This window comes from Bombus affinis, chromosome 3, assembly GCF_024516045.1.
Source record: "Bombus affinis isolate iyBomAffi1 chromosome 3, iyBomAffi1.2, whole genome shotgun sequence".
Lineage (NCBI taxonomy): Eukaryota > Metazoa > Arthropoda > Insecta > Hymenoptera > Apidae > Bombus > Bombus affinis.
In genome coordinates this window covers 15,125,356-15,153,324 of record NC_066346.1, presented here as the reverse complement: position 1 = coordinate 15,153,324, position 27,969 = coordinate 15,125,356, and the positions used below count along the sequence as shown (strand labels likewise).

The following is a 27,969-nucleotide window of genomic DNA, read 5'->3' as shown; positions in this document are numbered from 1 at the left end:
CCGTCGTTCGAGACACGTGTCCCGAAACGCGCGTGGCCAGGGTCACGCGGGCCCTTACCACGAAACTTAAAAAGGACCGACGACACCTTGATGTACCCGACGATGCCGCGGCTCTCGTGACATTGTTTACGATTCGGCAGATATCTTAGGCCTTTTGTCCACGATACTACATGTATATATAGAAATTTAATAGAAACAAATAGCAGGTGGACTTGTTAGATCGTCAGAAAATTATAGATTGTTATGTTTATGTATCGTTCGTATGACACGCTGTAAAAGTAAGAAACGATAATTATAAATTTATCGAAATATATTTATTATAAAGAGAAAAGAGAAAATGGCAGGGAAATATAGAGGAAAATTTGTTCGTAGGACGCTTCGTATTCAAGAGATTCCAAGATTGAAAATTTGCCTACCAAGTATACTTGAACTTGGCTCATTACGTGATAAATTAAAAAAATGTATTTTTCTTGAAAACAATGCGTCTTGCGAATAAATTTTGTTCCACATTCTCAGTTTATTTTCACACGTAGAATAGCGTCCTGTCGATTGTTTACTCCTCTTCGGTTCAGAATTAGCCATGTTCTAGTACGCTTGGTAAATTTTCAAACGCGATCTTCTCGAAAATAAAGAATCCTGTATATTCGAATTTAAGTTGTCGAACGAAACCGATTTATACAAATCAAATGTATATCATCGAATATACAATTTGTTAAATAATACTCGTTTTAATCTACTTATGAAAGATTATGATACACGAAGAACTTATCGTTAGAATCAAATTATTTCTTTCGCTAAGCTTCGAATCTCAAAAATTTAACGTAGATATTTCCATCAGGTATTTTGGCATCGGAAGGAAAATTCCACGAACTTGAACCAATTTTTATTACTTTTCCGTCAAAACAATTCCCTGCTTCGTCTGACTTCGCGCTGAAATAACGCGTGATACACATAGCTTGCATTTCACTCTCAATATTATTTTGATCGATATCCGAGCCGAAAGTACTTGCCATTTCGATTTAATAACGCACTTACGTATTTATATCTCATTTATATGTGTCCTATGGTTTTAAAAATATTACGAGGCTGTACATGACGATAACAAGCGAAACGAGAAAGTAGAATATTGCTTGACTTTCGATGTTACATCGATGTTTTAGCTGTATATTCTACGATCGATGGAAATTCGTCAAGCACAATGAAATTTGAATTTTAATCAAACCTTCGAACTAAAAGTATTTTCCATTTCGATCTCATAATACAAATTCTATGCCATATATTCGTCATGTCTTTTGAAATATTATTCTCCGATCACGATCAAACAATAACAATAATGACAATGACGTAGAATACATTTAACTTTGCATATTATATCCGTTATTATATATTCTAATATTATATATTCTGCAACCGATTAAAATTTCCAAAGTACAAATCGAATTTCAACTAAAGTTGATTAAAATCAACTGTTCGAACCGAAGGTATTTTCCATTTTGACTTAATAACGCAAATAATAACAAGAATACTTATTCATATTTTTTCTTCTGTCTAAATATTATTAAAATCGTGCAAGGTGGTGTGCAACGAAAATAAAAAAATCGAGATGACAGAAATGGCCCTTAAACGCATAACTGCGCAACTATACGTTCAATTCCAAGCATTTCAATAACAGTCCCCGGAGTAGGAAACACTTCAAGTATGCGCTATCCTTGAATGAAGGAGTTAGACAAACTGACCGTCTACTCATTGTGGAAGCGCTCGATAATTACCAGTTCCTGGCGATTTTCTTCCTTACCGGTGTCTTCAATGAAAAGTTAGTCCATGTATATTACTTTAAAGATTCAACCGGGATAATTAAGTTTCGAAAGTCCTTTAGACGCAGTCGTTTTACGGAAGCCGGAAAAAGAAGAGAAATTAAATTTCGTGCTACAACGTTCGTATAAATATCAGATTTTAGATTCAAAGTTTCCAATATATATATTTTTCGATCTTTTTTTTTCTCCATTCGATATGATGATTACGGTGACTCGAAGTTGTTCCCATTCGTTAGAAGATGCGTATGTACTAACAATTAAATAATTTCCTTATAAAAGGAAAGAAACTTTTGGGACAAAGTAATATGTTCCTTCTTACGATAAAATACCCACTGTACGTAATATTTGCGCGCAACGATGGTAACAATAATATTAATTTCTTGATCCTTTTTTGTTTTTATTTGTACAAGATTTACGATAGTTTCATTAATATAATTGCGCGTAATTAACGACATTACAATGTGATCGATCGATACTCATTGAAGACTGGCTTGTTTAGATTGGAAATTTCCATAACATTCATCCCTAATCATCTATGCAGATTCCAGATATGTACCGTTATACCGTGTTGCGTGAACAACGAAATAAGCGTAACCCGTATCATCGGTTGACACAGCCAACATAGTTAAGGTAAACCAATTAAGGCAACGAGTTAGTAAAACGATTACCCTTCACGTTTTCTCCACGTTATAATCGTGTACGATCCGCCTACCATGAGAAAGGTTATTTGGCAATAGACAAAAAATAGTAAAAAGTCATGTAACAACTATAGCAAGAATCCGATATTAACCGGTTAACCGAGTCATTTTTTAAACTAGTTTTTTAAACGTAATTTATTTTTAACGGAAATTAAACGTCGCGTAGATAAAAGAACAGCAATTGGTAATTTGTATACTGTTCGTGGATTTCTAGCCATGGAACGTTAAAAACATAGACAGTTAAAATACTATAATAATACGAATCCGACAGACAAGCAACGATAATTTATTGAAAATCGGTAATGAAAAACGAACGGAATTTGCAAGAAAACAACATTATAAGTTGTTATTTTTAATATTAGACGCTTGCCTATTATTGGGTTGGCAACTTAGCGATTGTGGATTTTGTCATTAGGTGGTATTGACAAAATTCGCAATCACATAGATGCCAACCCAATATTTATCGTATGCAAGAAGAACCTTACGATATCTCGAGCGATTTTAATCGAGGTATAGTTGCAAACAACTTTTTTCATTAACTGCTGCAACTGCTATCTTAAAGTATATAAGCACGAGCGGAATATTTGGAAAAGAAGCGAAGAAAGAAACGTTTTGCGTTTGTAACAAAATTGAAGGACGAACATCCTTTAGACAAACTGTCAAGGCGGATATTCATAAATAAAATTGTTCGTTGTATGACTACGGATACGATGAAGAAAGCTTTCTCGCTTTAGTTAGAGTTTAGACATTCCCACGTCGGATAAATAGATTCGCAAAGCGGAAATAATAGTCTTGCGAGTTCTTCTCGCGAAAAGTACGACGTTGGCTGATAACGAATTAACGAAACTTTACGAGATCTTGTACGTCGTGTAATTGGGAACTTTGTTCGGGTACGAATGAAACTTGTACAGGAGCGACGGGAAGCATAATATCGCCGACAGCCTCAAAATATTTATAACAGCCACAATGTGATCAAATCGCGAGTTTAAACGAATGATCCGTTAATAAATATCAGACGAAGCAGGGAATTGTTTTGACGGAAAAGTAATAAAAATTGGTTCAAGTTCGTGGAATTTTCCTTCCGATGCCAAAATACCTGATGGAAATATCTACGTTAAATTTTTGAGATTCGAAGCTTAGCGAAAGAAATAATTTGATTCTAACGACAAGTTCTTCGTGTATCATAATCTTTCATAAGTAGATTAAAACGAGTATTATTTAACAAATTGTATATTCGATGATATACATTTGATTTGTATAAATCGGTTTCGTTCGACAACTTAAATTCGAATATACAGGATTCTTTATTTTCGAGAAGATCGCGTTTGAAAATTTACCAAGCGTACTAGAACATGGCTAATTCTGGACCGAAGAGGAGTAAACAATCGACAGGACGCTATTCTACGTGTGAAAATAAACTGAGAATGTGGAACAAAATTTATTCGCAAGACGCATTGTTTTCAAGAAAAATACATTTTTTTAATTTATCACGTAATGAGCCAAGTTCAAGTATACTTGGTAGGCAAATTTTCAATCTTGGAATCTCTTGAATACGAAGCGTCCTACGAACAAATTTTCCTCTATATTTCCCTGCCATTTTCTCTTTTCTCTTTATAATAAATATATTTCGATAAATTTATAATTATCGTTTCTTACTTTTACAGCGTGTCATATGAACGATACATAAACATAACAATCTATAATTTTCTGACGATCTAACAAGTCCACCTGCTATTTGTTTCTATTAAATTTCTATATATACATGTAGTATCGTGGACAAAAGGCCTAAGATATCTGCCGAATCGTAAACAATGTCGCGAGAGCCGCGGCATCGTCGGGTACATCAAGGTGTCGTCGGTCCTTTTTAAGTTTCGTGGTAAGGGCCCGCGTGACCCTGGCCACGCGCGTTTCGGGACACGTGTCTCGAACGACGGGAAAAGACAAAAGAAACGTTAAAGTCAGTATTAGTTGAGAAGCCGGAGAGAACGGATGCGAAAGGTGTGCAGAGTGTGAGTTGAGAAGCGAGAGCGAGCGAGTGTAGAAGCCGAAGAGTGTGAATCGGGAAGTCGAAAGCCGCGTCTGAAAATAAGACGTACGACAGCATTATAATTATTTCGTTGCTTCGAATATTATTAATTAAATCAAAACATCATTACTTGTCCTTTCCTCTAAGACCCATTAAGATACTACATACATATTATTATAAATTTTCAAATTATTTAATTATGCAAGAGCAAGATCTTGAAAAAAATTAATCGAAAACGTAAGACGGAGCTGGTCCCGTTTCGTTTGATAAAACTGACATCTCATATACGACCTGAGGCATTCTACGAGCTTGGCGCAGGTTTAATAGAAATGTTCGGTAAATATGGACACAGATAGCGAATGTTACTTGTATAAACATTCACTCTGATCGAGAACTAAAAAATCTGGAATTTTCTGCTCTTGTGCTGAATTACAGTGGTTCGCGAAAATATTTGAATATCCCTGCAAACTCCTTGTGGACATATTATTAAGAATATCTTGATATCCTATCGATACTGTGACAAGATTAACGTATTATTACAATTTCAAACGAGTATGACAATGTATGTAAGAGTCGCAGGACATTTACTGCAATTAATTGTATGTTTGAGACTACTACTAATGTTGTATACTAATTTTTCGTTAAGCATATGTTTGCAATAAATGCATTGCAACCTCTATATATATATATCGAATTGGTTTCAAATTTTCCATAATGTATTAATAACAAGAGTTCTGTAGAAAACGTTCGAATAATGTATTCAATTACACGTAATTGATATTGCCTATTTAATATAATCGGAGAAATAGTCTCATTCATTTCATAGTCAATTCATTTTAAGAATTAGCGAGAATACGAGTACGTAATAGGAACTTTAATAATCCCAGAATCCCATAGGCAAGTAAAAAGAAATAATTTAATTGAATTTGCTTTAGTTCAACTTTATTTCTATTTCTTATTTAATGCAATTCTATTTTATTTAATTTTAATTTCCATTTTTCTTTCATTTTATTAATAATTTAATATAATCCTAACTCAATAACATAAATCATATAAAAAAGGATATATAAATAAATCGGTACAATACGATGCAAGCTAAATTTATGTACCAAAACTTTGACCACACCTTATAGATACGATAACTAATTGGAAATTAAGTAAAAACTACTTGTAATAACCCGCATTGCTTGTCGGGTTGGAGGAGATATTCAATCAACAAATAATTTCGCTACGTTCGAAATCTTCTCGCTCCTTAATCCATTTTCTTTCTGATTACAGTAAACAGCATTAATTCCGTTCTCGATTAATTAATCTTATCAGTAGTATACTTATAGCATTCTATAAAACATTAAATAAGTGACATTTAAGTTAAAAAATTATTTGCATATTATTATTTATACACTTTTGTTTGCATATATCATTATAAATATTAATGGAATAAACTAATAGGACAACATATTTCTTAAACAAATGGAAAAATGAAAAGTCGATGGATTTTCATTTAACAAGCGTGTATCATTTGTAGCATTATGACAACTTCGCGATCCATTTGCTCAGCAAGTACTATCTTCAATAACTAAATCCTTTTAAATTAGTTAAACCTTCAGTGTCCTATTTTCCTATTCACTAAACGACATTTTTAATACGAATCAATTCGTTTCGCTAAAGGCACTAAAAATTGATTATTAAAATAGAACTATACATTTTATATATTTTACACTAGTTCTCGTTGTCATATGATTACAATAACTTTAATGAATAAACGATCCTAAACAGTAACAGCATAAACGAGCTTATCTCAAGTATATCAATATTATACCAATATGTAGAAGTTTATATTTCCAAAATACCTGTCTTTAAAAGTAGAATAATAGCAAACAAGGCAGTAAATAAAGTAAACGATCGTATTGCTCAACAGTCTTAACAAATAAAGCAACGATGCTAAAAGTAACAAAAATTGCTCCATAGCATATGTCCTCACAATTAAATTACGAATTAAAAAGGAGAATAGGAGTAAAATTAACAAATCGAATGTAAGCAAATGAAAGAATCATTCTGTATTATGTTTCCCTCGCTAGTGGCGGGATATTCAAACTTTTAATAATGATAGCGTCTCTTCAATCAAGAAATCACACATCCAAAAACTTTTACCTCGTAATAACGGTATTATTATACCATCGAATAAGTAAAAAATTAACACTCACCAAGAAAACGGTATAAGCAACGAAGATTTACAGCTTGGCCTTCGCGAGACAATAGTGGTGGTTGGCGCCAGACAAGTGGTCGAGAAGAGTATGCCCTACTGCACAGTCATAGGCATATATCGTGCACCCGAATTCGAACGACCTCCGTGATACATTTCTTGCGCTACGCGAATAGGTGCACCTGTTTGCGTGCCACTTAATATCGCGTACGCACGAAACAGCTCGAGAATTATCCACGAATTCTACGAATTCGCAGTTACTAATCGCTTACCAAACGTCGATTATGTCGTTAGCGCTTGAAAAGACATTCGAATGTAATTGTTGCAAAAGATAAAGGAGCTTTGTAAAATAGACGATCCAATTCCTATCGCGTTCACAGTCGAAGTGGTACTGTGAGGCTCGTTGCGACCCGGCGTCCCCTTCTACGATCGACCCCCGAGCTCAATAGCCAATCAGCGTTACGCATTCTCCAACGTTCAAAATCCTTCCGTTGGATCCACGGACGGCCGATGTCAGTTATGTGAGGGGGTGGAAAGCACTTTTGGCGGTATCACGTGTTGCTTCGCTGTAAACATGGACGATCTGGATTTAATTCAATTATCCAAAGCGAGAGAAACGGCGTTTGAGTGGTGGCGCGAAAATTACCGATTTCGTTGCGCATATTGACAAAGTTATGGCGAGGGATCTGTATGGTATGTACTATATAGCTTTTCTCGCGGGCTATGTTTCTTTATATTGTATATCGAAGTACGCACCTAGCGTTTCAAGAGAAGCTTTGCATGCCTTGTATAACTTGAACTGTAGTTTAGATTTACAACTTTACTTTAGTCTTTATGTTTTCTTACTTTTCAAGAGGTAATCTGCGATACTTGTAAATAGATACTACACATATATGTACGTTAACTTGTAATGTGTAATATTCCTGTTTGGTTAGGTCTATATTTTCTAATGTGACAAATATGTGTATGGTGGCCATCTTGTACAAGTAAACTGATATTATTAGCGTAATTTTACAAATTACAAGTCATAAATTATTCCTTTTTCCAAACAAGGAAATATACGAGAAAAAATAGAACAGATTCTTACGATTATTTTTGTGAAGTTTTGAAAAAATCATGTATTTAAGTATTCACGAGAAAGGGGAGACAGAAAAGAAATGCAAGGATGGAAGGTTTCGAATATGTAAAACGTAGTGAAATCCGTAAATGATTTCATGACTGCTCTTGAACATTTCTTACAAACAAACGAGTCATCTCATACTTTCCTACAGGAGAAGTACATATTCATCAGAAAAAATTCCATTGATGTTGTCTATGAATGCTTATGCATCCAGCGAAGTCTGTGATTATTTTCTTTATCTGGAAACATACGTTATAGTTTTGAAGTTATAGTTTTACATTATTTGTTCACAATCGTTATAAAAAGACCGGAAATGTATTCAGGTCACGCACATGCTTTACTGCTTTATACGTACCATCGATGTTAAAAAACAACTCGCACCGAAAGGATTAATATAATTTTTATTTAAATTTTTTATTTCGTATTCATAAACGAAAACTGTGTTGTGTTGTTTGTCCGCAAATATGTAAAACGATTCCATTATATTATAAAGTTCTGAAAATCGATAATTTTCGTTATACATTTCGTTAGTTAAAATAGTTAAATGACTTTCCAGAAACAAATCATGCTTCATGGACATTTTGAGCTTAGTTAACGTAAAAGTTAAACCTTGTTCTGTAATTAGTTAAGTTACATGAAATTAAATGGATTTCAAGTAGCTGGTATGTAAATGATACTTAAACTAACATGTAATGCTTAAATCGTAAAATAAATATACATCTAAAATCAGTTAAATTTAGGGAATCAATATCGATAAACGCGAAACTATAAATAACATCTTTAAGTCAAAGATTATTTGAAAGAATTTCAATTTCACTTCAAACTTGAAAGGATATTTCAGATCAAGTAAATAACAAATTTATACCGGTATAGTGATCGCATGTTTCTTGAATTCAAACAATTTGTGTAATCGGTACGAGAATGTATGCAATATGGGATATTAAAGAGAATCGCATTAGGCATTATTGCACCATGTACGTCATAAATCGTCGATGAAAGCTCTGAAGCGGGCAAAAAAGTTTATAGCTTCGATAAATAAACTGTTCTTTGTAAATGATAGGTTAAAAAGTAGGTAATCAGCATTAATATCAATAGGATATTCCATCGAATAATTTTAAGGATCTTTGTATTATAACATATCCTTTAGATAAAAGATAATTGTTAGTTTTATAACGAAGAATCCACAAGTGTTTCTACAGTAACAAAGTAATTAACGTTTCCTTAAGGGACTAATTCTTGTTACAGATTTCTTTCACCTTCATCTTTGAAACTATTCATAAATTATATTTATATCTTTCAAAAAATCACATCCTAATCCTTAATAATGCTCACAGTTTTGTAGTATTTAATATCTTTTGATTTATTCGAGATTTCTTCAAATCTAATACAGAATTCAAAATGTTTCACGTATTTATTATAGTCTATAGATTATGCTTACAGACTTGGTTCATGTATGTACGTATGTGTATTATACATTATTGTATTTAAGAATTTATATGATCGTCCCATGAAATACCTCTAGTCTGTAGGAAACAGTCTGTTGCTACTATGGTTTAGATGAAAGAATATTATGACATGTCGTTTAACTGTATGATACCATCTATTAATGTACCAACGATGACTTTAATGACAGTCTAATAGATATTGCGCTACAACTTTTATCGACGTGACTTATTTCTATGATGCACTTCGACAAGCTGATTTCAGCCAAATCAAGTCAAACGAAGTTTCTTATGTTTAATATTCATATAAACTTACTATGCATGTACGTAGTTTGTTTCAATAGCATCTACGTACTTTAAGAAACTAGTTGATGACGTTGTTTCAATAACACAATCATAGTGGTTTTTAGAATAATCATGATTCGAACGCAGACTATTAGGGGATGATATGTTTTAAGAACAAAAATTATAGTTTTCCCTTCTAAAACATGAGATTGAGATTGAAATAATTTTGAAAGAAGAGCGAAATAATTTTAATTCTTTAACCATTTAACTCTACCTTAATAACAAAATACAAGAACGTGTTAAGTATACATTATTACTAATTTAATTATTTATATCACTAATAAACAATATTCTTAATTCGCAATTCTTATATCATTGAACTATACTATTAATGAAATGATTTTATATAACTTGCAATTCAATGGAATAAAAACATGAATGAAATATTTAAACATACCTACGTACATAGATTTCCAATAATTTTACGTAACTTTATGAATTAAAACGTTATAATATATTTTGCATATATATACGGTATATATCTGTTACATTTATCAAAAATGATTCTTGTTCAATTACATTCGCCACTTATATCGCGGAAGCGTAAAATTATTTCAAACAATATGAAAATAATTTATCGTGAAAAATATTTTACGTATTGTTTCTCGTTTTTATCGTAAATTAAGCACGTTCCCATTTCTTGCCATAAGAAATAATGGATAATCGATAACAATAGCGTAACGAAAGTAAAAATTATTGTTCATTCACGTTTTGAACGTAATTTTATCAGCTGTACTTTTTCAGCTACTTTGATTTTACTTAATTTCAAAGAACATATTTAAATAATAGCTGGCTTAACGTATGAAATATAACGTCGAAATATTACCGCGACTGTCTTGAACAGATTTCCGCCTGTAGATGACTTTAAACGTTTCCGTATCTCGTAATTTGCGAGAAACGAATCTCACATACATTTCTACGAGACCTTGCTCTGTCCACCTTGCAGTTCTTTCCTTGATTGACTTTCAAATTTCCCCCTGGATTCTAGGCTGTTTCTGTCATATAGAGTGAAGAGTTCGCTGGCCCTCGAAGCAAAGAGACAAGCACATAGAAAGTCTGCCTTTGGGGTTGGAAGTAAGCATAATTTACGATACGATGATCTAATCCCTTCATCACGCTTGGAATATACATGGTTGCCTGTAAAAGGACGCAGTTTTATATTCAGCAAGTTGCAAAGAAAAGATCTATGTCATTTTGTGATCTTATAGTACTCACTCGAGAGAAAAGGATATTTTAATCAACGTTATATAATATTGATGAAATCCAATTGCTGGGTCAAGAAGAAGAGAAAAATATCCTCCGCCATTGATAAGAAATATTTCATTTGACTTTCTGTTTTAATATACTGCGGACACGAGAAAATATTTGCGCGTGTCCATATTTTCCAATGAACCGTTTTCCTATCAGCTTTTATATTTCAAATCAAATCCTTATAATCGTATGAAAGTACCATTAAATAATACCAAGTTTAATACATGTATCATGTATTTATATTCATATTATTTAAATACCTTTCGTAGTCACTGTATAACTGCCATCTATGGATAACACATAATTCTCTATTTTTTCCTTCTGTAGCCGATATTGCACGACATGCATTATTTATTGATTTGTACGTGTGTCCACAATAGGTAGATTTCTCTCTATGTGTATTCATAAAAAAAATTCGTTGAATTCAAATCAGATGATGGAGGAGATTATTTTATTGGACACGTTTATTCTATCTATTCTATCGAGGGTTCGATTTAAACGTTCGATTTAAATGTTAAATAAAAAGTACGGTATATCAAATAAATAGGATTAATTTTTGGATCTACGCTTATCAGATATTTTATACTTCTCTCATTAAACATGTACTACAAATTTACGAAGTTTTAGATTACTTCCTTGTAACATTCTCTCTCTCTCTCTCTCTCTATATATATATATATATATATATATATATATATATATTTGTATATATATATATAAATATACAAATATGTACATATATATAAGATCGTAATCCGGGGATAATTCAGGGATCTATTCTGTAGTCTGAAAATCGAGTTTTTATTATGGAGTAAATGATAAAATACAAAAATAAACAACAATTAATATGCGTCTATAACAATAAATAATAATTATATAAACGGGAAATAAAAAGTCTTTAGTACAATGTTTACCTGAAAATCGAGAATCGATTTTCAACGTCCTGAGCTACCGATCTTTCTTCTTCAGTCTTTAAAATTTTAAATAACTATTCTGTAACCTTGTCTGTCTCTAATGTAACTCTCTGTCCGTCCGTTCGCGAAAAATTTGCTTCTTAAAATGGTCGTCCATAAAACAAAAGAAGGTCTGTCCGTGAAACACAGCCTGTCGTGCTACCCGTAAAACAAAAAGAATCCCTATCCTACATGAACTCTAGGGAGTTTATACCGCCCCTCGAATGGGGAGTGGAACAGATTCCCTTCAGATCCCCGATTACCGTTATCCACTTCATATATGGAGTTTGAAATCCTTCTTAGAATTATGAAAGGTCCTTTCCTAATTTCTTCCAGCTTATTTCTATTCATTTTTTTTCCGTTATGGGTGTAGACCATATCACCGATTTTAAATTCGTGTTCTCTTCTTTTTTTATCGTATTTTTGTTTGTTAATTTCGAAATTTCTTGTTGAGTTTTTGAATGCTTCTTCTCTGTCTCTTTTTAGGTTTATCTTATTCTCCATTATTTCCTTAGGGACGATTTCAATCATTTTTCCATTCAGTAAATGATTTGGGGCAAACCCCGTTACACTGTGTCTGGTGTTATTGTTTTCTTCTACGCTTTCTTCTGTGATTTTTGTCCAGTTTCTCTTATTTTTGTCTGAATTACATCTGATCCTGTTTACTAATGTTTGATTTACCCTTTTGTTCAGTCCATTGGAGGATGGGCAGTCTGTCGAGGTGAAAATTAATTTAATGTTCCTTTTCCTCGTATACTCTTGAATTTCTTTGGATGTCATTACTGGGTATCGGTCTGCAAGGATAATTTTTATGCAATCAGTTTCTCCTGTCGAGTCTATAAGTTTTATGATATCTTCTGTGTGTTGTGTTTTCGATGTGGACATAAAAACAGCCCTTGAAAAATGATCGATGAGTATGTGCATGTATTTCTTTGGTGAGTTGTTATTGGGTGAAATCGACCTGGGAAATTCAGTGCTTCATAAATCATACAAGGTTGTTTCTTGGGCAGTGGCTCTGGCTTTCTGTCCAATCTTGCGTTACTCCCTTGTGTTTTTCTTCCCTTCGTCTGATATTGCCCCAAGAATCCGATTAAGCCATTTGTTGATTGTACTGTTTCTTTATCGATTTTATCTTGAATGTGTATGGGTAATCCAATAACAATTAGATTTATCCCTGTCTCTTCAGAAGTCTTCCTCCTTACTTCCAATATTAATCATTCCTTTTTTATGGCATATTCAGTGAATGAACCTGAAATGTATTTAAAGTTATAAGCGTATCGTACTGCAGACCAACCTTTATTGCCAGAAGCTTTTTGAACTGCCACCTTCCAATTTTCCCAGTTGTATTCTTCATCCTTTGGCAGATTTGTCTGGTACCATTCTGATGCTGTTTTTCCCAGATATTTCTTCAAATTCTTGATCCTTTTTTCATCAGTTTGGATTTCGTATTTTTCGTATTCGGTTTCATACTCATATTAGAGTATGGAAGGGATGCGTATGTGAAATATGAATATTTCATACTCCAATCTGTGGCTTTTTGCGTTCCATCAAATTGTTTTATGACAAAGTCTGTGCCTTCTCTCTCATGCATGTTTTGTTTCTGGAAGATTTCTAATAATGTTTCTGTTTGAAGATTGGGCTTTTCGATTTCGGTCTTTATTTTCCTTGTGGGGATGATCTCCGATTCTTCTAAGTAAATATCTCGAAACACGAAGTTTAAACTTGTACCGATGTATGACGCTGCCGTTGCGTCATCCATCGTGAGTGCAATGTTTCTGTAATGGCTTACCTTGGTTAAGTTGTTTGCGGCTTTCTTCACTATCGATAAACTGAATAACCGCGGACGATGATCTCTTGCTTGATATTCTGGAGGAAAGACATCACATACTTCATCTTCTGGTTTTCTTATGGATTCTTATGCATTCTATTTTCTCCCTCTTGCGTTCTCGTTCACGGCGATACGTAGCTTCACTTCTAACGGCATGGCGTAGTGAAAATCGATTTGTAAGATGGTAATTTGGTGATAATTCAGGGATCGATTCTGTAGTCTGAAAATCGAGTTTTTATTATGAAGTAAATAATAAAATACAAAAATAAACGACAATTAATATGCGTTTATAACAATAAATAACAATAATTATATAAACGGGAAATAACAAGTCTTTAGTACAATGTTTACCTGAAAATTGAGAATCGATTTTCAACGTCCTGAGCTACCGATCTTTCTTCTTCAGTCTTTAAAATCTTAAATAACTATTCCGTAACCTTGTTTGTCTCTAATGTAACTCTCTATCCGTCCGTTCGGGAAAAACGTGCTTCTTAAAATGGTCGTCCGTAAAACAAGGGAAGATCAGTCTGTCCGTGAAACACAGCCTGTCGTGCTACCCGCGAAACAAAAAGAATCCCTATCCTACATGAAATCTAGGGATCTTGCATATATATATGTATCCTTTTAAAATTCTAAAAAATTATACAGATTCATAAAAATATAGTTAAAGACTTTGTAATATAGCGGTTTTTAAATAAATATATATAGTTTTTAAATAAATGTTAAATTTCTTCCGACTATTCGTATCACATTACGATTATGCTCTTTTAGTTCTATAGCTTACGAAGTTAGTTTAGAAATCGAGGCTTACCTCACAGGCTTACACAAAAGTATTGGTTGAAGTTTTCCTATCAAAAAAAAAAAAGTAAAAAAAAAGGAAAAAGTTGTAATCGCTTTAATCCGCAGGTTGTAGTTAACACGTTTGTGTTTCGATTTAAAAGTTAATTCAATTAATCCATAATATCGAAATGTTGCTAACTGTTATTTTATATTTTTTTATATTATTTGATATTTAATCGTTTGATGAATACCATAGATATCTGATATTTAATCATTTAGATGAATTTCATAGATATGTAATATTTCATCGTTAGATGCGTTCCATCAAAGTTTAATATTCATCCGCCCACGTTCTCTAAGGGAAGATTTCATATAAACTAATATTCATAACGTTTTAAGACATTTATAAAATAATTACGTAACACTTTATGTTAATTTGGAAATTTAAATAAATTAGAGAATTATCAACACCATTCGTTGTTATAACGATGCTTAATAACTCGGAATACAAACAGCTTTCAAGTAATCGGATAAAATTTATCATGCTGCTAAAGTAAAAGTATGATTTATACAAGGTAAAATCTCCTTTGTAAGTAGTGTGATGCTCGTAATGTCAGGCACACGAAGTATACGCGCATATTATATCACGTAATTTCAGCTTTATTCCATCTCTTAATCGCTTGGTTTGAAGAAGCCGTAAGTAACAAGCGAAGCCATAGCGTAAAATAGTTTTATTAAACTTGTAAACAAATATAAGAAATATAGTCGTAGTATCCAACTGCAAGTTCAAATGCGAAAAATAACGTTCGGGAAAATTTGTGACATGGTGAGAAATTTTATACTCATATCCTAAATTGATAACATATATATTATTTGTAGAAAATTATATTTATTTGTATATATGTAAACATAATATCTATTAATGAAAAAGTTAATTAAGAAATATTCTATTATTATTACTATTCGTATCAATTATTTTTCATTTAATAAAAAACTAGTGTACACCAACTCATGTTCATTCTACTGATCTTATTTTTACGGTTCGAAATATATATATCGAATTTCGATTTTCCATCGTGTTTCGCTCATGATTCATAAATATTAATTAGCATGCGATTAATTGGTGTTATAATTCAGAATGTTCGATATTCATTTACATTTATATTACTTTCACGTTATAGTTAAATATTTAACGTTGGTTAAATATTTTATTATTTGAAAGACTTGTGTCTATACTTCATATGCGACAAAAATTGAGAATTATTCACGTTTTTTAATTTAACGATCCTACTTTTATTTCAATTAAATCTCGATTCTTAAACTTTCATTTATTCGCGTCAAAATTAAATCCTAAGCTTCAATCCTACGCTTCCCTATGTAAAAACCTTTTAATCCTTATTTTTCGAATAGTTTGCGAGAATTGATCTTCGCGCAAGAATTAACGCCACTCAAGTACTAATTGATTCCATCTCCAGAGCGCTTAAGTGACATTCGATTGTCGCTTGAGTAGTTCTTATCCTCGCTGTAAAATACGACAGAATTTCGATTCCTCGATCATTAATTACATTATGAGACTACTTTCTCACGCTTTTCCATTCCACGCCGTGATTCCGCTCGCCTAACTACTCTTTCGTTATAGCGCCGATCAGACTTTCAACAAGGTCACGATTAATCTCGATAATGAAATTTCCATCACTATCGCAATAAAAAAGATTATTCTACGTTAAGCTATATCTTCTTTTATTAATTGACAGAATGCATCGATACGTTGATCGCCACGTGAATTTTATAGATTTTGGCCAATAGATCGAATAGAAACACAGAGTGTGATTCTACGTGAAAAATAAGAAAGATAGGAAAAACACCTGGTATGATTTATTACAATTAATTTTTTTTCATCCGAGGATCGAAATTGAGGATTTAACCGGTGTACTGAAATTTTTACAAATTTTATTCCACATTTTCCACTCGGTTTTTCACGTAGAATCAGTAATTGCTCGCTTCTGCCGCAATATTTTTCAGCCCATTTACATTATTAAAAGAAACGTTTTACTTTTCCAAGGTATTGTATTACATTCGCGCACTCTTCTCCGACAACGTTACCTAATTCCTTCATATCGTCGGAAATTCCTTGGCCCGTGAGATTTAGCCTATTTTAGCGATCCTGGGAAATTCAATGAATAACAGTCGATTCGATCGATACGAGGAATTTTAAAGTTCGTTCCTCGGTATTCGTGTAATTTCATTATTCGCGTTTCATTCGTTGGGAACTTGCGTTAATTTGTTCGCCAACTGGAGGTTGCATAAGTCCGTCGATTTTTATTTCCACGAACTGTTAAAATAGGATAAAATTTTGTTGCCATAAATTGTATTTAACGTCTTTAGCGGAGTTATCAACCACGAGCTATTGTATAAAGCTTATTACTTATTGTATAGAACTTTTACTATATCGTAGATCAATAACGTACTAAGATTATGAAAAATAATTTCACGTGGCTGAGATACGACGGAGATTCGGAAGATTTTGGAGATTTATGCTCGTAATATTAAGACTTATGTACGCGACTCGAATATTTATGTATTCTCCTTCAATATCCTTAATCCCTTCGATATGACGTATAAAATTTACAAATTGCCATTTTAACACAATTCAAATATAGTTCACGTGGACTACACGCGAACGATGTGGTTTCGAATTTATTAACTAAGCGTTATACGTTCCTCAATGTGGACATTACTTATGTACATGGAATGTACGATTATAGTTAGAAACGTGGCTGAAAATACAGATTTGTTAATGGTATAAGTTACAGTTGCACAATGATGAGTCATAGCAGATGAGATTACCATAACTTCGAATATAACTTTTATCGTTACAATTCTATGTTAACGTTGTATTTGCATCTGACAGTTTGTTGAATTGCGTGATATCACGAAGATGGCGAACTAAGTTTAACTTGGTTTAAGAATATAAGTTTAACGATAAGTGAAATCTACCAGTTTCTTCTCTTTTTTCTTCTTTTTTTCTTTTTATTTTGCTTATTTCCTTATTTCGAGAGTTTCGTATAATTCTCATCTATCCAGGAATAATTTAAATGTAGAAAACAATTCAACGAAATGAGAAATATACGTTTGTTTCATGTGCGATTAAAAAATTGCATCCGACGAATTTAATATATCAATTAATAAGTATTATATTTGTTTGGAATGTTATTTCTGCAAAATTGTTTAGAATTGTTCTTTGGATATTTAATAATACGTATCTTGTAAGTTAACGAAGATAATCGCGATTTGTTGTTTTTTTTTTTTTTTTTATTAATGTAACTTTTACATACTGCTGTGTCCGCTAAAATAAATTCAGATATTATGGAGGTTTCAAATACGTAACGACAAGAAGATATTGTGCCTGGAAAATAGTAGTAAATGTTGAATATGTCGATGTTAAAACGTCTTTAATATATTCGGTATAAATATATCGAATTTAATTTATTTTCAAATTACATTATTATTTAATGCTCGCGATTAACAACCATTTCCAATTACATATTTAATGATGCATCTATTATCAGAACTTATTAAAACATCGCATCTCATCGAAGATCACGTTATTCTGTGATTGTTTCGTACTCGCTACGTTTTATGTACGTACACGTAATGAGAATTAAAATTTATCGAAGGAGGAGCTGCGGTCTGCGAATAATTTGTTAACAAAAGCGAAAAAAAAAGAATCGTGTTAAATCTAACTAAGTATCTCTGTCTGTTGTTACAAATATTACGTTAAAATTGTGTACGAGACGAATAAATCGTAGAGAAATAGGGAATCGAAGAGGCAATTATGGCATAGAAATTAACAGGAAAAAATAATCTTATCTGTTAATTTTTATAGGATAGTTTGCTTTTTAATTTTTATCTATAGGGATAAGAGTAACCATTAGAAATGTAGTATCGTGGGCAAAAGGCCCAAGATATCGGCCGAACCGTATACAAAGTGGCGATAGCCGTGGCGCCGTCGAGTACATCAATGTGTCGTCGGTCCTTTCAAGTGGACAGTTTTGTGGAAAGAGCCTGCGTGACTCTGGCCACGGGGTTTCGGAACACGTGTTCGATGGGACGAGAAAAGACAAAGAGACGCTAAGGGTAGTGTTAGTTGAGACGCCAGCGAGAACGAATTCAAAAGGCGTGCAGTATGAGTTGAGAAGCGAGAGCGTGCGAGTGCAGATGCCGAAGACGAGAGTTGTAGAGTTGCTAGCGTTGTAGAGAGATCGAGTTGTTAGTTATAGAGTTGCGAGAGTGATTTGAACGGAATAAGACTTTTGTGTTTTAGTTCAATTTGAACATTTATCGTTCTCTGTCCATTTAATCTCTGTTATTTGTATTTATCTTAATAAATAGTATTAGGAGAATTTTACAAATCTAAATCATCCTAATCCTATCCTTTTTCCGATACTACAGAAACACTTATAGAAATTTAATGGAATTTTCTGTTAAAATTACATCTACCTTGATTGAAGGAAATTTTAATTAATTTCATTCTTAAAACTCAACGAATCAAAGTAAATGCTTAACATTCGTCATACATTAATTGAATTCGCTAAAATTGATGTACCAAATACATTTCACCATGATGAAAATGTTTTAACGTTTGCATCGATATAATAGCGTTTGTACTGGTGTATTTATCGATGATATGTTTACTTGAAATACGTGAAAACAAAGTATAGCTACAACAGGCTGTTTAAAAACAGAATGTAAATTATTGAACGTACTTTCGTACTGTGACGATAAATCGTGGGGATTGTTAATGAATTATTATGCACTCGGTAATAAAATACGCTTGCAAAATACAACATCTTTTTGCATGGAAGCTTTGATATTAATATTAAATATGCAAACAGGATATACAGCGTGATGAAGGCTATTCATTTAGTTTGCTTATTACTTTATAGAATGTTATAAACGTTAACTTCATATAGTTTAAGAAAATTATCACGGAATACACGTCACGTTGCACATGGAACATTTGCGGTGACATTTCAAAGACTGATTAACAGAATGTTATTATTGTGCCGTAGAGAAATACGATTAGTGCGCGGAATTTACTCGAAACTATAGTAGAAAAATGGTAATACGGCGTTTATTTAATTAGAATTTCATTTTACGTTTTAATCATTCTTAAGCAACCTTCCTCTTCTATATTTGTAAAAGAGGAAACGAACACCTCGCTTTTTTTCTTCTGGTAACTTCAATCTTGTAATTTTGCTAATAACTTAACGTTATAATAACTAAGATTAATATATTGTATAATAAAAATCCGTAATTCTTTCGAAAATTGACGTTATGTAAGGGTAAAGCTGTAAGTAAACGTTGGTTTATAGATATGAACGTTAACGGTATAGCAAACGTTTATTAAAGTAATAACGCAAATAATAAATGAAATATTTCCTTAAAAATGAAAGCATGTTGATCGAATGCAGTTGATTGTTACGTTTGACAGCCTATAAAATTTTTCTGAGAGTCGTGTTAAATAATGAACGTAAAAAATATTACTTTTTGCATGATTTATCATTAAACATGTTTGTTTAATAGAGCGAGTAAAACAGTCCCGGAAGGATTTGAGTTCTCATCGACCCTTTTTTCCCAGAAATTACGCTCTTGGTGCAACAATTTCAACAATTTTCAGCAGTTGCCAAAATTATTTTAATACAACTTTCAGCTGAAAAATTGTAAGAAATTGTTAGAATTTAATATTAGGAAAAAACGTAATATCGATGTTAAAAGAATTTATAAAGCGACACAGAAAGGACTTATTAATTTCTCGAAAGCAATTGAAAAGAAAAGCATGTTTCTGTTTTTGGGAAGCTTTTAAAGTCAGGTGTTCCATATTAAGTGCAATTAACTTGCAAATATTTATATTTGCGCAGTTCCTTCATTTTGAAATATTCGCAAAATTTGCTGCATATTTCGTGTTCGTTCCATCCTCCGAAATGAAAATAAAAATTTTTATTCAATGTCTGAATATATTTCATTATATTCCATCTTTCTCATGATCGAAAGTTTCTTCTTCTTTTTAATAATTATATCGTAGCAAATACACAAAGATATTCAATTTTGTACGATAAAACAATTTTTACTGTAACATCGTCATTTCACTATTTTATATTTCACTATTTGCAGAAATATTATACTTCAGGTAGTATACATAAAGATGAGACTTTGAAAATATAATTCCAACGAATATCGTTCCAACGAACGTTAATTTAATATTAATAGTTTTCACAACTAACAGTTTAATCCTACGCTCGGTATTTTGCCGACGGTAGTTGGTAAGAGAATATTTCTTTTTAAAAAAATTCGTCTCCCTCATGGCTATGTTAAAGAGAATCAATTAATCATTCAACTGCTTCATCATGCTTAATGTGAAAATCGCAGAAAAGTTATAAATACCTGCTATCAATCTTTATACACGTAACAATTGATTTAAATAATTAACTGCATTATATCCAATTATAAATTGCAGAGTACTGATTAATTGCAAAGCGATCATCTGCTATCGCCAAGATATTAAATGAATTAATATCCTCCGTATCGATCAGTAATTTCATTCTCTGTATCTATATGGTGTTTCCTATTAATAAGTTCGCAATTTCACAACTTCCTAAATACGATATTGATATTATATAATCCTACTAGAAACGAAGTACTTTTAATACTTTCCAGATAAATGATTATACACTTTACAAAAGTATCTTTGGTCTGAAAAATCTGCAAATAATCCTTGAATACGTATTCCAGGTAAAATACTCTCGATGTGTATTTTACTCTTCTTTTCTTTTCTTTATTTATTTGTCAAAAAACAAATATATCATTACGTGAAAGTAGCCGATACGATATTTAGAGCATTTCGAAGTTTTCTCTTGGGAGGTTGCAATTTAGAATCCCAAACATTGTTGCAGTAAATCCACGAACAATATACTTAGGCAGAGCGCTCAAATGAAAGCAATAACACTTGTCCCTTGTAGAACTGGAATCGATTTCTCTGCGGCTATTCACCCCTATAAAACATGCAACTGCGGCAGTCTGTTGTGAAATGGTCGATGGGGAATTTGTGATTTCAATTTACGATCAATCGTCCGTTATACTTCACGTCGCTAATACGATAAATTTACGAAGATGTGCAGAAACGGAAAATAGAAAGCGATAAGTTTTATTGCAACGATTAAGCTGCAATTTCCTATAAGTACGCGGAACGCCAAAAGTAAGAAATATAAAAGGCAAATGCTTGCAAGAGAAATGCTTTTCGCAAAAACAAGATATAATAATAATAATATACGTATGTTCGTGCAGTTTGCTACTTTCACGAATACGACTGAATAAACCGAAACGGATAGAGATTTATTTCATCCTCTACGTTTCCTAAACGTTTCATGGACTTTTGCATTTTTAAAATTCCCACAAATGCACGAACATCCGCGATCTAATAATCTAACGATGAGTCCGCTATTTCGGAAGATATTTCTATATTTTGGGTAAGTCGTTGCTTTGTAATATTTGACATAAGAGATGCTCGTTAACGAACGCGTAACGTCAGATATCCACGTTTACCGCGACTCTTTCAGGAGAAGAACTTTGCAGCTAGGAGAGTTTTAAGGAACTTTTAATTTAGAAGAATTTTAAAGAACGACCGTAACATGTATATTCCGACGCAAATGTCGTTCCTGATAGGAGAATCACACAGTCGAGTTCAGCAATCGAATCGATGTTCAACAGACGCGAGGGCAGAAGCAGACGAAGAATAAAGAGAGAATAAACACGCACTCGTTAAATCAGCGCAACGAGTAAAGTAGATCTAGCCATTATTCCGTTCTGAAAAGGAAGACGAATGGAAGAGGAAAGGAAGGTTCAAAAGAGCATCGTTCGCTTTGATTATTGACACACGCTCACGCTAATAACGGTCATTGAAAGGCGAACGGAGAATGAGAATTATTGAAACTTGGAAATATCGAAAGCTTGAAGCTTCGCTAATTAAGAGAAGTCAACCGTCATAAACGTCGATGAAGATCCTATCGACGGAAAGTTAGGAAATTTAATCTTTTCCCTTTACGTTTGACTCGAACGCGAACAGTTCGATCTGTTTCTCGTTTGAGGAACGACCTAACGAGTATACAGAGTCTTTCGCGTACATTACTCGTCGGAAGTTTCGAGTCATTGCGCGTTTTTATCAAATTTTGCAGAATTTAAAGAATCGAAGACTTCGCTTTGATAAATTTTTAATTAAAGAAACGTATAGTCGAGTGCAAGCGATTATTGCTGATAACTGTAACATTTATTTTAGTAACGAAATTGACAGGAGATTTGGCATAGATAATACAGGAAAAGTATTTTAAGCTTTCCATATACGAGGGAGAAAAAGTTTAATTATTTATATCGTAAAGTGGCGTCAGGGAAAACCGGTGTCTTATTTCATGAATCTGAGTCTTCTATCGAGTAAACGTTCCTCTTTAATAAAATCTATAACGTGTTAGAACGATACAACAATTTTAGTTATTCCGTAGAGTATTACGACAACAGTCTTGGACCATTTGCATGATGATCAGGATCGCATGGTCAAGCAGACAAGTAAGTGTCACAGTGTAAAAGAAAAATAGTATCGGTGCATGACGTAGGGATGATGTACGGTGGTAAAGCGAAAGCTGAAGGACATTCGAATAAAAAGAAATAATAAAAAGAAAATAGTTATCGGTTATACAATGTGAACAAAATTACGTACGTGTTTAGAGCAACGACGTTGCCTACTACAGTTGTACGGTAACGAGCCTTTAGAATTTAAAGCCTGGATATTACTCTCGCGATGCTCGTCGATTATACGATGGACATTTTTCTAATAGTTTACAGTAAAAATATTCCTACGTCCAATAGATTGAATTTCAAGTTGAAAAATAATATTAGAAAAGACTGAAAACTTCACGATTCCTAGGATTACGTGTAACATTGCGTCTGCGGAGCCAGAAAATTGATCCACCGATTGGTCTCAAAGGAAAGTTATTTATAAGTCAAAGAGTATCGTATTGCATCGTTCTTTCTTTATTCGAAGCACTCGGGAACGTTCGCTGTAAACATTTCCATTGTATCGCGATCAACGAAGAATGATTCGTTTCGTAACTATAATCGCATTTTCATCCATAATGGACAAGACGAAACAAAGCGAAAGGAAAGTTGTACGTTCTCAATTACTCCTATACGGAACAAAGATCAGAAGTTATAAGTTATAGTCATAAGGGGCGACTTAATTGAAAATTACCAAGACACTTGACATCACGCGTTGCTCGAGAGCGAAGTTACGCGGATGTTTATATCGTCTGGGAGTCCCAGAGCAGCAGTTAAGGGTTAATATCGAGAGCGCAGCGATGGTAAACGTTATAATAATACAAAGTTCCGATATTCTCTAACTCTAACCATTCTACAAATTTCATCTTTAAACAGTATCGTGATCTGGTCCTGGTTTAACCAATTGGCTGTTTTCCACGAGTATACTCGTCACGAAGAGATGGCAGTATTTTACGTTACGACGAGCCCCGTCAGTACTAAATTGAAAAATAAAACAGTCGTTTCGTAACAACTTAATTCTATATTATAACAGCCACCCGTACTCCGTGTTCGACGAGTATACTCGCCATCGCTTACTGTTCGCGACACACTTTTAGGTACACGCTTTTCAAAGAGGTCGCAACCGCTAACTGCTAAACTTTTTTATTCTGACATTGAAATTTAACAAGAATAAATCAATATCAGCGGCAATTTCAGTTCTATCCTTGGCACGTAAATACAATATAATTTACCTTTAACGAAAATGAATGCAATTATTCGTAATTATTCGCGATACTATTTACTTATATATTTTCCTATGTTGTCTTACGTATCTGTTATTTGTAATAGATGAGATCGAACGAGAAATATTAGAGGATCAGCAGCAGGGTTAATTTATCAGTGTAAAAATATGCGCAAACTTCCACGATCCAGTTATAACACGCGATATAATTCGCTATTTGCTTAGCTCGCTTCGCCAACTGCCAGCCTCGCTATCTATGTCCATGAGGATCTATTAAGATCATCATTTTAATTACACGTTGGTTGATCGAACGGCCAACGAGAAACGCGGCCGACAATTTTGATTAAATAGCCGCTAGCGTTACCGAGAACACGGCTCGTGTAAAACAATTTCGTCAGACAATTTTAGTTATCGGATTTGTTCGGCGAGACGCGCAAACAAACCGGCTTTCACCTCGTCAAAGGCTACGTTTCACGCGAAACTCGCGCCAGTTACAGCGTTAACTTCCTTTGTAGTATTCATGGTGAAATCGCCAATTCATTTCCACCGTCTAACGAGAAAGACGAAACGGACGTATTCTCGGTGAACGCTTCCCTTTCGCGTCTCTGCCGTTCTTCGAATCGCTCTGCTTCAACGCAGTACAACCAGCCAGCTCTCTCGTTCGACAGCTGACAAATTGCCTGCGTAACTTGTTTGCCGCGACCGCGAGAACTATGTTTTAAGTCGAATGATCGTCAGATGTTACGAACAATTGGAAATTATCTTCATTTCCCATATCGCTGGCCGATGCTCACGATCTGTTCAGTTTGGAAAACATGGAACAGCTCGCTGGACGATTAGTTTGAATTTTACGGAATCGCGTTTGAGGTGGAATATGCCGAGATCGTAGAATCGTTGATGTTCGACTGCTCCCACGAATACTCTGGTGTCTGTACGTTTTATCAGTCGAACCTAACATTTCTCAGTGACGGATAAGTTTCTGTTCTGTCGCGCAACACATCTGCACGCCATCCCGCGCGGCTTGCCAACCAACGGTCTATCTGCCGTCCTTCTAACACTCCAGAGGCCCAAGGACCCACTATAAAGTTGCAATTCTAGCTGCATTGTTCGCACACATGGTCTAAGCACATCTGTTTGCCAGAAAAGACTTTCTAATTCCAGAAGAGTTTTCGGCCGGTTTTTAGAAAGGTCCTTGGGTTTATTATGTGCTCTTCAGAATTACGAAGAAAGCGGAGATATACCTAACGAAAAATCTGAGTTTCCCTGTAAACAATGTCGCCTAGGACCCAAGTTGGTAGGAGGTTTCTTCCTCCTCTCTTCCTTCCTAACATTGGTCCCAACCAATCGACATCGCGGATTGTTGCCCTCACTTTACTAACTAAAAATGTAAGCAACGAATCCGCGTTCTTCGTTCAAAGGGCACACCCATACCAAGCTTTCCTCCGTATTTACATTAGAATAAGCTTCAGAGTTTTCCATCGTCTCTCACGGTGACTAGAGTTCCTGCATTCCCTATAACTCTCACCGTTTCTATATCTCTCAGAATTTCCTACCACAGTCAAAGATCTAACTTCTAACATTAAGTCTCATACCGTGTTACTTTCATATCTATATTATTGCAGCGTGATAAGTTATTAAGTGTTTATATCTATTCAATCGTGTATACTAAGTGTTGGAAATATATATTTTAACTCTGTGAGCCACAGTGTTATCATACCTGAATCACCCCTATTATCTTAATCGAAATACGGGGATCGAACTATTCGTGGTGTCGATCATTCTAATCGTAACGGGAATTTACGACTCCCGTTGACGCGTATTCTAACGACCGCGTCTCCCCGCGATAGCTCGAAAAAACAGTTTCTTTTTAAAAAATCTACACATTCTTTTCTCTGTTCGAATAGAATAGAATAGAATTCCGATAAATAAGAATTTGGTATGAAACTAACAACGTTCCAGTCGTACAGAAAGAAAATACAATTTAATTAAAAACGTGGGAGGTGGTGTAAGAATCGGCGATAGAATTCATCAAGAGTACGTGACGTTGGAAAAGCTACAGTCACAGATGTTAGAAAATGGAAACGTGATATTGAGAATTATGTAAAGCACGTGGATTGCTCGAATGATGGGGTAACTGTGGGGAAACCTTAAATACACTGATGTAATGGGATGGTTTCGTTGTGATAAAGACGATAATAACGACGATTTTATACAAATGGAAACAGCCAGCTAAAACGATAATGGAGAGGCACTTTCCCATGCCGAAGCACCCACGCCACTCGAAAAAGGGGCTTCGATCGTATAAAATTCACCGCGCAAAAGCTCCCAGGTACAGAGAAAATGTAATTTTACGCAGTTATTTCTACCGAAAGAATCATGTGACGTGGTGCTTAAGAAGATATGGAATGTATAAATATTCAAAAAATCAATTTTATAAAATTAAATCTATCGATCCATTAATAGGATTAAAAGAAAGGAATACATCCGAAATGTACACAAAATTGAAGGAAAGGAAGATTTGTATAAAAATTGTAATAATACGATGCAGCAATTTCACGATACCATTTAATTAAAGTGGGTGTATATATTTTTGAGAGCATCCTCTGTATATCAGAAATATATTACGAAATAGAAATATGTTATTACTGGTTTTCTGATGAGAATCCGAAGTGTATCAAAAATTTAATCGGCGTAGATATTTATCGACGCAACAGTTGCAATTTCACAGATACAAATATCTTGCGAGTTCTCTCATCGTCGTAATTTGTATCTCCTTTATATACATCGTCTGTCTGAATATTCTTTCTAATATTCTAATTAGACTGTAGATTTTGATGCAAATTCATATTTTTGAGGATATGATTGAAAAGAAAAAAAAAAGAGAAGTAAAGAGTATTTTGTATATTTTATATTTTCTTTCATATCACGTGCATTTTGTACAATTTTATTGAAATTGGATTACAAGAGCCAAGCAAATCGAACATCAAACGGACTACGCGTCGTGTGTTACTTTATAGGAAAATCACGACAATGTCTGTAACGTTCGTAGTATTTTACGATCCTATCTACGATAGCAATTAAAAGTTCATCAAACAGATGATTACATCACGTACGAGCCATTTGAAAGTCAAATTGTTCCATTTTCCGAAAATTTATTCTTTCTAACTCTTTAAGAGTATTACATCGTGGCTTATTAACATACTAAATAATAATTGACTGTTCGAATAGTTTGATGATTTTTGGAAAGTACGTGTCCCTGATAAATATAACTTCTACGCACACTTCCAAATCCGTTTGAAATTTCATCGATACGATCAAGTTAGGCGTGTCTCGCTACAGTGCTGCAATGATCATTTCGAAATGCTTCGTATATCATATACGCAAAAAGTTTCCAGCAACGTTGAAACAGATTCGCGAGCCACGTGTAATTTATTTATAAAAGATTTTTGCAACTGTCGAGACATCTTGGTATCTGTTAATAATCGTTGAGATATCATTGCAATCAAGTAAGTGCACTGTATCATACTTTTATAGATAGCATTCTTTTTTACGGATGGAAAGCCGTCTGATGGAAATTTGTCTGAAATGTCCGTCGTAAAATTGCATTTTCACGGGCAACAGAAAACAATGGAATTTTGTACAAAAGCGCAATACTTTAATTAGCGCAAAATTCCATTTTCCCC

At 33.7% G+C, this 27,969-nt stretch overlaps 1 protein-coding gene and 2 long non-coding RNA genes across 3 annotated transcripts in view; 1 reads left to right on the top strand and 2 right to left on the bottom strand.

Annotated features, from left to right (window-relative positions):
• The window catches only part of LOC126914806 (A disintegrin and metalloproteinase with thrombospondin motifs 3-like), a 207,860-nt gene that overhangs the window by 164,159 nt on the left and 15,732 nt on the right, over positions 1 to 27,969 (top strand). The window lies entirely within an intron of this gene.
• LOC126914890 (uncharacterized) overlaps positions 1 to 27,969 on the bottom strand; it is a 53,040-nt gene that overhangs the window by 18,609 nt on the left and 6,462 nt on the right. The gene's annotated exons all lie outside the window — the stretch shown is intronic.
• On the bottom strand, positions 12,071 to 13,221 carry LOC126914914 (uncharacterized). Its single transcript, XR_007709934.1, has 3 exons — positions 13,178 to 13,221; positions 12,814 to 13,101; positions 12,071 to 12,646 (listed from the first exon to the last, which is right to left on the bottom strand). It is a non-coding gene; the product is annotated as an uncharacterized LOC126914914 (long non-coding RNA).